Genomic DNA, 14162 nt, shown 5'->3' on the forward strand with positions numbered 1-14162 from the left:
TTGACCCTATTTTCCATATTGAAAGATTGGGGTAAGATGGTTATTGCTAATTCCTAAGTGGACTTTTGTTCTGATGTCCAAAAAATTCATTCTAAGGGGAATGTAGTGTATAACTTTTGTTAATTATGGAGGCCTAGCATAGATACTGAATATGAAAGATTAGCAAAAAGGGTTTTCTTTTAATTCTGTAATTCTTTCTCCTGAAATCTAAATTTTTACCAAATTTATATGAAAAGAAAAGTTATACATTTCAAATTCATTTCCCTTTCCCCCTTCTCCCACAGCAGTATTAAGGCCCAGATTCACCAAAGGAAGGAAAAACAGGGGTTCCCTTTCATTCCTGGAAAATAACAAGTTGGCTTTGGTTTGCTAGACAACAGTTTTACCCATCCAATACCTTCTATACTCACAGTATCTAAGATCTGAATATAAGCAATAGTTTTAAGTAAATTTAAATTTACTTAAATTTAAGTAAATTAAATTAAAGTAAATTAAAGTAAATTAAAGTAAATTTAAAATTAAATGATCACATTAACAAACCAAGGACTTGACAAGCTCAAGATAGAAGAGAAAAATAATTTTAATTTAATAAACTAATCCTGTGATTTAAGTGACTGCAAAGCAAAGTGACTAGGGTTCTTGGGGTGGCCTTGGATGAGTCACTCTTGCTAAATGAATTCTATCCTTAACCTGACCTGGAATATGCGAAGGCCAACCCACATGCAGAAGAGGCCAGAGGGGAACAAGAAGTACTCACTTCACTCATCATCATGCATAGAGCTATTAGGCAAGTGGTATTTCCCATTATAGAGAATCAAATCTACGCATTTAATGTCTTATCAGAACATTTATTTGGACACAAGAAATGTCTACTTATATTGAATGGAAACTTCTATAAGCCATTTCCTTGAAAATACGGCTATCATCAGGCAACTAGTAACTTCATAGTCAAAGGAACTATTCCTAGTATGTTTTCAAGTTATATTTGCACACTGTACTAACGGAGCTGAGATTTTTACTGCTTTTCTTACTGCATCGTCAATATATAGTGCATGGAGCTGGAGGCTATTCTCTCCCATGCATCATAAAAACACCAGTTGTCATCTAAGAATAGATGCATTTGTGTTACTAATACAACAGAAAATATATGACCACTTCATTTCTAATTTCCCAGATTACTTTATAAAAATATGGAATTAAAACTAAATCTTTAAACTTCATTAGCTAGTTCCCAATGGGGGTGTTCTTGCAATTCAGGGAGGGAAGCTTCCTTGTAGTGAGGAATTGTCAAAACCTATTACAAGATGTGTGGCACTCTTGATCCCTGGGCACTAAATGCCAGTTCACCCAGTCATTGTGATGACCAAGAACACCCTCATGTATTTTCACCCTCATGCCCAGTGAGTGGCATCACCTGTGCTCCCAAACCCAAAGCTGATGAAAACTAGCCCACTGATACATGAAATGTGTCAAGGAAAGGTCAAGTTAACTTTGTCATGTTATTTATAAGCCTTCTTTTTTTTTTTTTTGAGCCTTGCTAATATATATACATAACCATAGTCTTACCAAAATTGTTCAAAAGGAACACATGACCATTTAGAAACACAGACTTTTTCAAGGTTGGAACAATCTTATAAAGTATGTAATCCAAACCCCCTATTGTATAGAGAAGGAAACTAAGGTTCAGAAAAACTATATGATTTGCCTGAGTTCACAGATGCTAATTAATACCAGAAAGAGGAGACAGCCCACAACATCCCTGCCTTCTTCCCATTCCATTCTTCTCCAACCACAGAATGCAAAGCAGAGAAGGATCTTTGGAAATGCCTCTTACGTTACTGTTAATATGAAATTTCACCTGTGGTGATCCAGAAGGTACACTTTTGTTTTTCCTTACACTTTTTGTCTTGAAAAATATTTTCATATACCACTAAAAACTTAGAAATGTTAATACGCATGTATTCATTAAAAAACTGCTTTCTGAAAATCCAAGGGAAAAAATTTAATACACTTTTAAAAATCCAAAGGACTATTTAAAAAATTTGTCAAAGAAAGTCTTCAAGACTTTTCTAGTCAATTTGGATGCTGTGTCTTCAAAGAGTATATTTTTAAGTCTTAAAGTAAATAGACCCTCCAACCCCAAACCAAATACAACAATAAATTACATTAAACACAATAATCAACAAATATTCATCAGTGCAATAGTAGCTGCTGTCTCTTTACAGTAATGGAATACAATAATAAATAAATATCTTAAACACCTTCACTGTTCCCTTTGAGGGGAAAAAATATTTCGGTGAAAAAATCGATATCATTTCTGTTTTTGCCAAAAAGATTTTTTATCTTCACTATTAGTTTTACGTTAACTAGATTGTCAATGTCTTTTTGCCTGCATGTGCTTTTCAAAATAAATATCTCCATTACTAAAATATTGAGTGCAGTTTTTTATGAGTTCTTAATTTAATTCCTAATTCTGCAGCTGTTGAGGCATCTGGTCTATTATCAGTAAAATGTTTCAAATTAAACACAACTTAGATATTCAGGCTCAGGGCTACTCACAGGAATTTTAACTTTTTATCTTGTAGTGCTAGAAGAAAGTACAGGATCTAAATATTCAATGTCCTTCTACATATAAACTAATTGATGTCTATGGGACTTGAGCACCTGCACTGTGAGCAGGCAGTATAGAAAAAACTGGGGAAACGGCTACAGAAAACAAAAATCACACAAGATGGCATTCTGTGAAGAATTTAAATCTTTAGTCAATATAACACATGTACTCTTAAATACTCTTAAGTAATTTATATATATATGTGTGTATATATATATATGTATGTATATATATGTGTGTGTGTGTGTATATATACATATATATATATATATATATATATATATATATATATATATGTATATATATAGCCTTATCTAATTTTTTCATGAATTCCAAATGCCATGTTTGAGTACATAATTGCCCTTAATCACCTGGAAGGCTTGTTAAAACCAAATGAATGGGCAAGGGTGGGGCCCAGTAATTTGCATTTCTAACAAATTCCCAAGTGAAACTGATGCTACTGGCTCCTGGACCACACTTTGAAAAATGCTACTTGAAAAGATTTTTTTAAAACACTTTTTTTGGACAGTTAATAATCAGAAATATATTTTTTTCCTTTTTACCCAGTATGCAAAATGCACATACACACAAAACAGAATTAAGACATATGAATCAATTCTTACTTTTACTATATACAATGAATCCTGACTTTTCCCCCATTCTATTCCATTCTCTTCTATTCCTTTTCATTTAAAAAGAAACATTGGTCATGAACCATTAACTTGATTGTATGAACACAGCTTGAAAAATCCTGCTCAGGACTCTCATGTTCATCATTTAATTTAATAATAGTAACTGTTGACATGCATTGATACTTACCAGGTGCCAGGTACCCTTCCAGTCTCTTTACAATCACTGCTCACTTAATAAATTAAAAACCCATAATAACGTTATGAAGTAGGTATTATTAAATGCCCATATTCACAGAGAGGAAATTTGTGGTTCAAGGGTATTAATGTAACTTGCCCAAGGTCACAAGATTTGTGTGTATCAGAGCCATGATGGAACACAAGCCTAATTCCAGAGCATACTGGTAAAGATTGCTCCCTTGGAGTGAGATATTTTAGATCTAAATCCCAGATCTACTACTTAGTTGTAGTGATTGTGATGTTACTAAGCCTCTCCAAGTTTCAGTTTTTGCATCTATAAAAGAGGGATAATAATAGGGCCTCCTCATGTGGGAGCTGTGAGGATTAAAGAAGATGATGACCCATCACAAGTGCTTGGCATAACTAAGCACATAGTAAGGCTTCGGTAATTGTTATATTTTATTAGACAGAGACAGAATTCTCTGTTGCCACACCATACACACCTCCCTTCTCCTGGCTTCTAGTTCCCAGTGCTGTCTCTGGAGTTGCCTTTCCTCCTAATTCCTCAGCTTTTGAGAATACCAAGTTATCCTATGACCTTGCTCCTTCCCTTCTCCCATCCATCTTCTCTGCCAGCTCCATCTGTTGTGCAGAAGCTCTCAGAACTCCTGTCCCAGACAATTCCGTGTGGCTTCCACCTAACTCTAAGCACCAAAAACCAACGCTCCACCATGGAACCTGCCAACTTGAACGTAACTCCAAAGATACAGAAAAGTTATTCCATGATGAAATTGTAAGTTGTTACCAAAAAAATGAAGTATTTAATCAGCAAATCATAACTGTGAGAAGGCTGAGGCTTTTTGTGTACCCCATAATGCCTTTATATAAAATCATGAACATTGCATTGACTATTTTGTATAACAATTAAACTATAAATGGGATTCTAGAACCAAAATGAACTATGAAGGTGGCATTCACATAGCTAAATTCTAGATTTATGAAATTAAGTGCAACAAGATAACATCATGCTCTTTTGACTTCTCTGACTCATCTTTTCTTGCTACAAATTCCTTCATATGAGAAATTTTTAAGCCATTGTTTGGAAAACACAATGAAACAATCAAAGATGACTCCTCAAGAAGGATGGAGAATTCCCTTTTGTAGGCATCTTTACAAACAAGACTGAGATGAATTCCAACCATTCCTGTAGTAAATGTACTTCCTTGGGAAAGATTGGCTTGCAAATGACTCCCCCTATTGCTCATTTCACTTACTTGTGCCCAGTGAGTACTACCACCACCAACTCAACTTTTCTCCCCTTCTCAGTAGCTACCTCCAACAACATTATCCTTTCCTGCTATATTTCAGCTTTCCTAAATTGGGTTTCCAATCCTCAGACCAAGGACCACTTGCACATTCTCATTCTTCCACTCCAGGTATTTGCTCACAGAGTTCCCTGGGGCATATGTCCCATATATGAGAATTAAATAATGGGGATAGATCACTTAAGTCCCATGAATCATACCTTTTCTATTTACTTCTTACCAGAAAATAATCTCTGATTAGGCTGATCACTACAGATTGAGTTACGAGTCTGAGGTTGCTGGATTCTTTTCTCACAGGAGAACCAAGATAGTGGTAACTCATCCCAGCCCCTCCCCACCCCCCCCACCCCCCTCCACTCATCAGCACAAGAATATTGTCACCTGAAAGAGCCATAAGAGACTTCCAAGGCCAGTTCATGGATATCAGGTTGAGACCAGGGTCCTTACTATATGCCAAACTCATAAAACACACAGACTTTTATGATTTTAAAATTAATAATTGAAGAGAAAAGGACCAAGAGGAAGGTACCATTGTAAATGGAGCAGGCTATCTGGATTTAGGTAGACATAGTTTTGGTTCTTGACTCTACTGCTTCTGTGTTACTTTAGGTGAGCTTGTTTATCTCTCCAAGTGTAAACTTTCTCATGCAATGGGACTACTAATATCTGAATTAGATAGAACAGATATTACTGCTGGAATTACTAATTACTTCTAACTACTTCTAGGATTACAAGTCATATATGTAAAAACATCTCATGGAATGTTTGGTACTTGGTAGGTACTTAATTCATTAGAGTGATTATCATTATGTGAGTCTGTGAGACTCAAAGAGAGAAAAAAAAAATCAGGACAAAATCAGAGCTATTTTTACATCTTAAGAAATTTGAAAAATTACTTTGTTTCTGAAAACTCAATATGATAGGCAGAAAACCACCCTAGGTATAGGGTATAAGCCTTGATTTACTGATAGATTTCATTTGTAACAAAAAGAAAGTTTTCACTTCTGTTTCTCAGAAATATCCCTAAGGGCACTCTTCCATACATTTGTGATACGTGTATTGAAAAGAACTCACATGTTTGGTCTTAAATATCTATTTTCAAAATTATTCATATGACTCCTAAGTTTTTCAAGAAATGTAACATTTGGGGCAAGTCTATTTTATTCATCAGGAGTATAAAAACAGTACCTAGAATGTTTTTAGGAACCACACAGACACACACACACACACACAGACACACAGACACACACACACACACACACACAAGGATCTGGAAAAATTATTGGCTCCCAATTACTGCACTGAAGTTACAAAATAGAGATTTATAAATATTTAACTACAAGTCTAAAAAGAGTAATATGCGCACACACGCGTGCGCACACACACGTGCGCGCACACACACACACACAAGGAAGGTAATTCAATCTATTTCCATAATGGATTTGAGTTAACTTAGTTAAAGGGTATGGGTATGATAGGTGCATAAAAATAAGGCCAGACGGATGCAAACTGTGTCATAAGAAGATTGACCAGGGTACAACTGAGCATCAAAGTTTGTTCTGATTTTCTTGTTACATTAGGTGAGCTTCTTGGGTGACAAGCCAACATGAGAAACATGGTGATTTCTTACTCTCTTTTCTTCTAACAAAAGAAACAACACTAGCTAATCAGAAGAGCAACACTTTTTAAAGCAGTAAAAGCAAAAACTAATTTATGGAGATCCTTATCTAAAGACTATGGGAATACATAACAAAAAGTGCCAAAATATTTTCCATGCAGCCTCTTTTATGCTGACTCTCAGTAAAAAGAAATAGAAGGCTACATTAAAGGACTGTGTGATGAAGACAACCTAACCAAAAGGTGTTGTAATGTGAGTGGGACAGGTAAACTTCTGGTCATACGCTTTGATAAAAATAGCGTGGAAGATTTAGAGTAGAAATAAAGTACACTATTACTCTGAAAAACCAATGTTTGCTCTTTCAGTCTTCTCAGATATACTATATAAGGAACAACTTGACCTTAAGGTCCCTGACTGGTGCCTAAAACACAAGCATTATGCATTCTTGATTGAAAAATGATCCCTGTGCTAAACAGAAGAAGTATGCAAGTGACAGAGGTATCACTGCTCTGAAAATGAAGTAAGCCAATTTGTAGTTCGGCTGAAATGGAGAACAACCCCCTTCTACATGTCAGGCAGCAGAAATAACTGTAGAATAGGAATTTTTTTCAAAAGGAAACACTGGATTTGCCAAAGTGTGCAAATGAGATGAAAAGAAATTTAATAAAAAATCAGTAACATGAAAAAAGATGCCCCTCTGAATTTCCTCCTCTCCAGCCACCTCCACATTCTCCTTTAATTAAATCCAACTTCCTTCAGGCACTAGCACTCAAGATAATTATTAAATAGCCAAAATTAGTATTTCTATTTTGTTTGATTAATTAAAATTATTGCCCATCTACAGGCAACAGAATCTCCAAATTTAACTCTATTATTACTCCTCACAGCCAAATCCAGGACCTCCCACTGGGATTTGATCGATTACAGATTTCATAGTACAATATAGAAAACAACTGTGAAAAATGTGTATCTATTATAAGTGTTTCTATTACCTTTAAACTCAAGAGTACTTTGTGATTTTCAAAAGAAAAAGATGATCTCAAGTAGTTTTTCATTTTGTTTTGCTTTTGCTTTATAATTTCAAAAGCACAAATTTCATCTATTATAGAATTAAATAGGCATGTGTGGGCAGGTCTAGAAAGTGAATTATGTTTGTTGCATTGTTACTTTTGGAAAGTAAACTCTGAGTCCAAATAGATATTTTTCAAATGGGACCTTTGGGGAAAAAATTATCTGCATAAATCAGAGTCCACTAGTACATTATTCATTCATAACTTTGCTTGCCCACTTATTAAGGAAACATTAACATGTGTCTACTATATGTTTCAGTCATTGGGCTGGACACTAGGATACAAGTGGGTCCCCCACCACCAATATACCTATAAAGGAACACACTATAGCTGGTTGGTAGTAGTGTTTCAAAAATAAAAATTATTTTAAAAACTATTGAAAGCATATTCGAAACACCACGGAAGCAGACAAGATGAAATGATGAATTATTTCTACATAAAATTGCGTAAATTCTCCCAAAGGAAGTTCCAGTTGAAATGGACCACCAAGAATCAAGTGGGACTTTCCAGGCAAAGGGAATTCCTGGAGAAAGGAGATCCATTAGCAAAAAAAAAAATCAAAAGTGTGAACAATGAGGAGCCATTGTGCAGGAAGGAGAAGCTAAAAAGGAAGGGTTTTGAAAAGCTTTTAGTCACTATATTGAAGAGTTTAAAGTTAATGTTGTAGGTTGTTGGGATCCTGGGATCCATCAAAGGTTTTAGAATAAGGGATTGACACAATTAGATTTGCCCTTTATAAAGGTTAATTGTAGCATTGCCACAGTTCAGTGTAGATGCTGCTTTAAAGCACATATGTACACAATAACCTCTGAAAACTGAACATTCCTTGAATCTCACCAGAACAATTTCCCCACGTCCAAATGTGCTTTTACTTAGCCGCTGAAACCATCATAATCTTATAAAGTTTGAGTCTGAGTAATGAAGACAGATGGGTCACCATTTCCAGACTCAATCTGAGGCTCCAACTCTTCACATGAAGAGCATTAACTTCATGGCTAAGTTGACTATTTACAATTTTATTTTTAAATACCTTTTTCCATCTGGGAGAAATCTTAATCCTTCAGCCATGGATTAAAGAATAAACAAGCATCTTTGGATTTTAAATCTCTTACGCTTTTTTTCTCAGTAAAATATGACCATTGTAGAAAGGATGCCCCAGGTTCTTGTTATTGTTAACCTCCTCCATACTCATGTGTGACTAATTGAGGGGCTGTCCCTTCCACTGGACTCCAAGGTGAGGCTCTAGCCACCTTCTCCCTCTTGTTTTTCCAAAACACTCACCGTTACCAAAACTTGACACATGGCAGAAAGAAATGATCAGCATTATGTAAGCTCAACTCATAGGAAAAGAACCCTTTACCACCTGCCTGAAAATGCCACAGGAAAATAACTACTGGTAAGTAAGATGGTCCTACAGCACTGCAAACACTAAAAACAGAAACAAAATCCATGGTCTGGATTTTGCAGCAGCTCTGCCTGCTTTTAGCCCTACGAAACCAACCCGGACACTAATAGAGCCAGAAAGAAAATGCACTTAAATGGGCCAGTAGGTCACAACAAAACTACTAAGGGCACTGTTGGTAAACACTAAATAGTCTTTGGCCAAGACAGCAAAGTAATCAGACTCAAACCACTTATTACCACCTGTTGCACATTCTTTACCCTTCCTGCCCTTTCCCTTAACCCCTAAACTCCATCCTAGACAGTCCAAGATCACGCAGTAAATGAAGCCATGGCCAGTAAAAACTCCCAGAGCTTTGGCCATTACTATACCAAGCAAAACCTGAAAAGATTTCACTGGAGATTTAAGCTCAGAACACTTTTTCACTTTTATACTTAAATGTACCATTCTTGTCTGGAAGGGTACAGTGCTATTTGTTCTGCAGTGATTTTTTTTTCCTGAGAACTTAGTTCTTCCTCACTTATTATCAAGTTTTATTTTCAAAATGGTTCAAATTCACCAGTATATACAGCCCAAAAGAACACTACTGAGAGACCATCCACCTCTCAATTCCAAATCCCTATGATTAAGTAATAAAACAAAATAATACAGTTGAAAGCCAAGGACAGACTGAGTTTCAACAGCCTTTCAGATGTAGAAAAAAATTACAGAATCTCCTTCCTTTTATCAGACTATTGTATATTCCTTACACATACCTCAAACTAAATTCCAGATCTGAAAAACTCATAGTTTATCCCTTATTCCCACTGAAAGGTCTTCCACCAAGAACATGTCTCCTCTGAGTGGAAGGAGAATGTTATTTACTTTAAAGTTTTGTCAATATCTCGGTCTTCCAAGATGTCTAAGGTGACTTCTCTGACAAGTCAGTAATGGATCTAAAGAACAGATTTCTTGACTTGCTACCTGAAGGTCAGGCACTCAAGAAAGACAAAAAGGGGAATTGTATTATTAGGCTCTCTTAGAAGTTGAAATGTCCCCAGAGAAGAGGAAGTATTAAGAAATTTAAAAGGGAGAGCGAGATCTTAACAAGTCTGATGTGGCTTTATACTTGTTTTCTGGCTTTTTCTAATATATTAATTCCCTGCATTTTATGATGCCCAACTTAATACCAACATCCATTCTTGCCCTTAAGGGTTGGTTTTCAGTTCTAATTAAAATCAGGGGACAGATTGTTTGTATTTAATCTGTCTGTCCATCTTCTTCTCAGTAATTGAGTAAAGCTCTTAACTGTACTGTAAATATCCCTGGATTTCAATTAATTTGTCTTCTTTAGTAGACACAGCAACACATATTGTTTTACTTATGGATATGCAAACGCCTTACAACTTTTTTATTTAAAATACCCAGCATGATTTATTTCCTTTTTTTAGAAAGAGATCAAATGATGATGTCTTGCTAAGGTTTAAAAAAAAAGAATAACAAAAGCTATGATAGAAAGAGAAATAGTTTGGAGATTATCTTTTAATTCGAATGAATTAAAGAAACATTTAATTCATATTTTAACTACAAGGGAGTCTGGATTCCCTATTACTAGTTAGTATTGAAACCTAGTATCGCTAAGAAATATTATTCCAAGAGTAATATTCTCTCCCCTTCTAATTGGTCAACTTAAAAAGAAATACAGTCTAAAGTATTTTTTAATGAGAATAAATTATATATTTATATTTCAGAGAGGATGGATACATCTTCAGAAAGTTTTTAAAAAATCTAGATTCTTTTGGGTGGCTTAAAATTCACCAAAGATTCCCTATCATTTTATGTTTGCAATAAAAGTGTTCATTATTAAAACCTACCTCTGTATGCCTGTTATCTAGGAAACTCTCATAAGACACTAGGGGAAACAAACGGGAGGCGCGGTGGGAGAAGGAAGGATGGATAGCAAGGGAGCTGAACTGCACAGTTTTTATTAATTCCATCTATTTTTACGACAGAAATACATACTACCATTTACGCCTTTTCTTCCTTTTAAAAATAAGAACATTGTTTCTCAACACACACACAAGCGCGACTGCCCCGAGCGCGCGCACACACACACACACACACACACACACACACACACACACACACACACTGCACCAGCATGGGATTCCGGCGATCCCTCCTCGCCCCCAGCAGCCCCCTCCCTGTCGCAGGCAGCTGTGCCGGCAGCCCCCGAGCGCCGCCTCGGCTATCTCAGCCTCCCGCGGTGGCCCCGGCGCACACCCCCGCGCAGCGTCACCTACCCCGCTCGGAGCACTCGACGGACACGGGACTGCGGCTGCTCTGGAGGGAAAGGCTCCCAGGACGAGCCGAAGGAAAGGGAAAAGAAAAAAGAGAGGAGGGAAAGCTACTTTACTTCCCACAACAAGGGGACGTGCTGTGCCCCATGCACTTGGTTGCTCAGCAGCTGTGGTTTCAGAGGAAATACGCAGCGGCCGAAAGAGCTGCAGCTGGGGTGGAAAGTTGTGGGTGTTTCCCCCCACCACTGCCCACGTCTCGATCCTCTCCTGTCCCCGCAGCAGTCCTGACAGCTCCCCGGACCTTGGAGACCCTCCGGAGTCCCGCCGGTTTCCCCCGGAGCTGGGCTGAGTTGCCACATGCACTTGAGAAATCCTAGCAGTTGCGCAAAGAGTCCCAGAAGTTAGAAAGAGTGATTGTGTGTGAATGTGTAAATATACAGTACAAGAGGCTGGAACAACTGAGCAGGGCCAACCCTCAGACGCAGCCCAGGGTTTCAGATTTCATTTGGCAACTGGCAGCTTTAGAAGATTCGAGCCGCACTACTGGGGAGTCAGGGAAGAACGGTGCCCTGGCCCTTGCGTCTCACCGCTAGGTTATCTCCTAGGCTGAGTAACACAGCCTGACGCCCGGTTCCCGCCCCCCCCCCCCGCCCCCACCAGAGAGAGCCCACCCTGCCTCTGTCCCCCCGTAGCTGGCATTACTCGTTTCATTTCTTACGTATCATAGACATGTATCGGTCACCAGATCTGGGACTCTGGGTGCGGAGAAGAATGAAAAATACTTGTCTCCTGCCTTCCAGGAGCCCTGCATTTCTTTGGCCAAACCCCCACATAGTAGGTTTCACCTGCTTCCCTCAGCTCTCTCTGTAAAATCTTATTTCTCCAATCAGAATTACCTGAGTCTTTAAACCTGCATTCCTAGAAATGCTTATTTAGATGGATGCTTTCAGATCCTTGGAGAAATGGAAAGCATAATCACCTCCTTACCATGGTTTAAGAGCTCTCAGAATTGCACAGTATGAGAGAAGGGCCAGGGTAGTAAAATTTTGGCTGATGGAACCCCTTCTCTTCCCACCACCACCAAAAAATGCCTATTTCAAATCTAGATCTTACAATATAGGTTATCTGGAATGCCAGTATTATTATTTCAAAAAGCTTTATAAAGATCTCTGCTTTAGATTGCTTACAAATCATCATCAGATTTCTTTAAGACATAAAATAAAAGTGTTCTCATCAGAAATCTGCAGTGATATAGAAGAACATATGTGCAAATTTAGAAACACCAAAAATAAAAGCCTATGTAGACTCTTAGGTTTGTTTGTTTGTTTTTCTCTCTCTTTTATCTCTTCCTTGGAGTTTTTCTTCCTGGTGATCTGCCCCATCCCAACCTGATGCCCTGCTAAAAAATTGATTTTCTGGCTAGAGAATTCTCAGCCCTTTAATGAGTCAAATTAAGTTCTGCAGGGTGAGGAGGGGTTCTCTTTTGGCATTTCCTTTTTTAAAATGTGCTTGGAATTCCTAACCAGAAGCAAGGTAGCTTATTTTCTAATTGGTAGGAATAAATGACCTTTATCAACCCATATGGCTTTATGAGTTCCAGCTACATCCTGGCAGGTAAATGCCGATGGGCAGTTTTAGATGAAAGCTGAAAAACAATTAAATTAACCAAAATGAAATCTGCACACACTTGATGGACTCAAAAGCCTCAGGAAGACAAGTGTCAATAAGTATGATTCAAGATCGTGACATTTAAAGAAGACAAGGAAACTATCATGTCAGTAACCTATTTCAGGACCTAACAATTATTACCCCGAGCAATTTAGACTGAAGACAATACAAAGTTGAGCTCAGGGTAGTTACTGGGTTAGTCCCTAATCCAAAAGGTTAAGACATGCCTCGGGACACAGCCTTATACTCAAACATTGCCCTTCTCATCTTCTGACTTCGGTCTCCATGCTTTCCATTTACCATCACTTCATTGACATGTGTGATGTATGTGATTATCTTAAGCTAGACAATACAACTGAAGGATAGGAAGATTTTCACCTGAGGATTAAGCACAGGGGACTTATATCTACCAAAGCTCCACTCTTTCCCTCTCACTTCTCTACAGAAAGACAAGGGCACTGTATTCCTTTTCTAGAAAGCCTTAGGGATTTAGCAAAGGTCTTTGTTACTAGAGAGTATAACCCAGATTAGAAAACGCTTCTGTGGACTCAGACCGTTATTCCTCTCTTACTTGTGGTTAATTGGGACTGGTAGACATCACTTATACAAACTGTAGGACTTTAAAGGAGAAATAAATTTTAGAGATGTAAAAGACTCTAACCAAAAGAGCCTGCTGATGTGACTGATCCAGACTCCAGGGAAGATGGTGTCTGTCATTCAATTCCCAGAGCATCAAGGGAGAACTTGCCCAGGGCATCACTTAAAGCCGAATTTTAGCAGTCAACTCAATTCTGAGTTAAAAGCATGCTTGTGATAAACTCCACAAAACCCACAAATGTTTCAAGGGCGAAGGATAACTTTCTTAAGATTCCTAAGTCAGAAGAAGGATTCCTCAGAAGAAGGGTATATGAAAGTCAGTATAAAAGGCAGGCAGGGTTTGAGGGACCTCAGATTTACAAGGGAGAAGTGAAATACTTCCAGGACCAAGGGGATTTCAGGGACCTAAAAGTGCAATAGGAAGAGGAGAAAGAGGAGAAGGAGGAGAGAACAAAGATAATGGTCTCACTACACTTGGACAAGTTGGAGTATCAGTACTGCCAGAGTCAAGGACAAAGGAGCGTCCATAGACAGAGTCCCCTGGATACTGTTTCTGTCAGGCCGCTTTGATTGGAACTGACTTAGAGGAACCTCAACAAGAGTCTGCACAATCACGTTGTCTAATGTTTCAAATACCTGAGTCAAAAGGTACTATTAAACATATAAGGATGGGGGGCGCCTGGGTGGCTCAGTCGGTTAAGCGTCCAACTTCAGCTCAGGTCATGATCTCGCGGTCCGTGAGTTCAAGCCCCGCATCGGGCTCTGTGCTGACAGCTCAAAGCC

The 14162-nt window shown here is 38.0% G+C and overlaps 1 protein-coding gene across 2 annotated transcripts in view; it reads right to left on the bottom strand.

Moving 5' to 3' along the window:
* Positions 1 to 14162, bottom strand: part of ARHGAP24 (Rho GTPase activating protein 24) — a 654421-nt gene that overhangs the window by 499747 nt on the left and 140512 nt on the right. The window contains exon 1 of one of the 2 annotated variants that reach the window (XM_019465244.2): positions 11118 to 11519. The exons of the other annotated variant lie outside the window; for it this stretch is intronic. The gene's annotated coding sequence lies outside the window, so the exon portion shown is untranslated. Of the gene's footprint in view, positions 1 to 11117; positions 11520 to 14162 lie in introns of those variants that run through there. 2 annotated transcript variants of the gene reach the window in all.

Source organism: Panthera pardus, unplaced genomic scaffold (assembly GCF_024362965.1).
Source record: "Panthera pardus isolate Hobbes unplaced genomic scaffold, ASM2436296v1 HiC_scaffold_13, whole genome shotgun sequence".
Classification (NCBI taxonomy): Eukaryota; Metazoa; Chordata; class Mammalia; order Carnivora; family Felidae; genus Panthera; species Panthera pardus.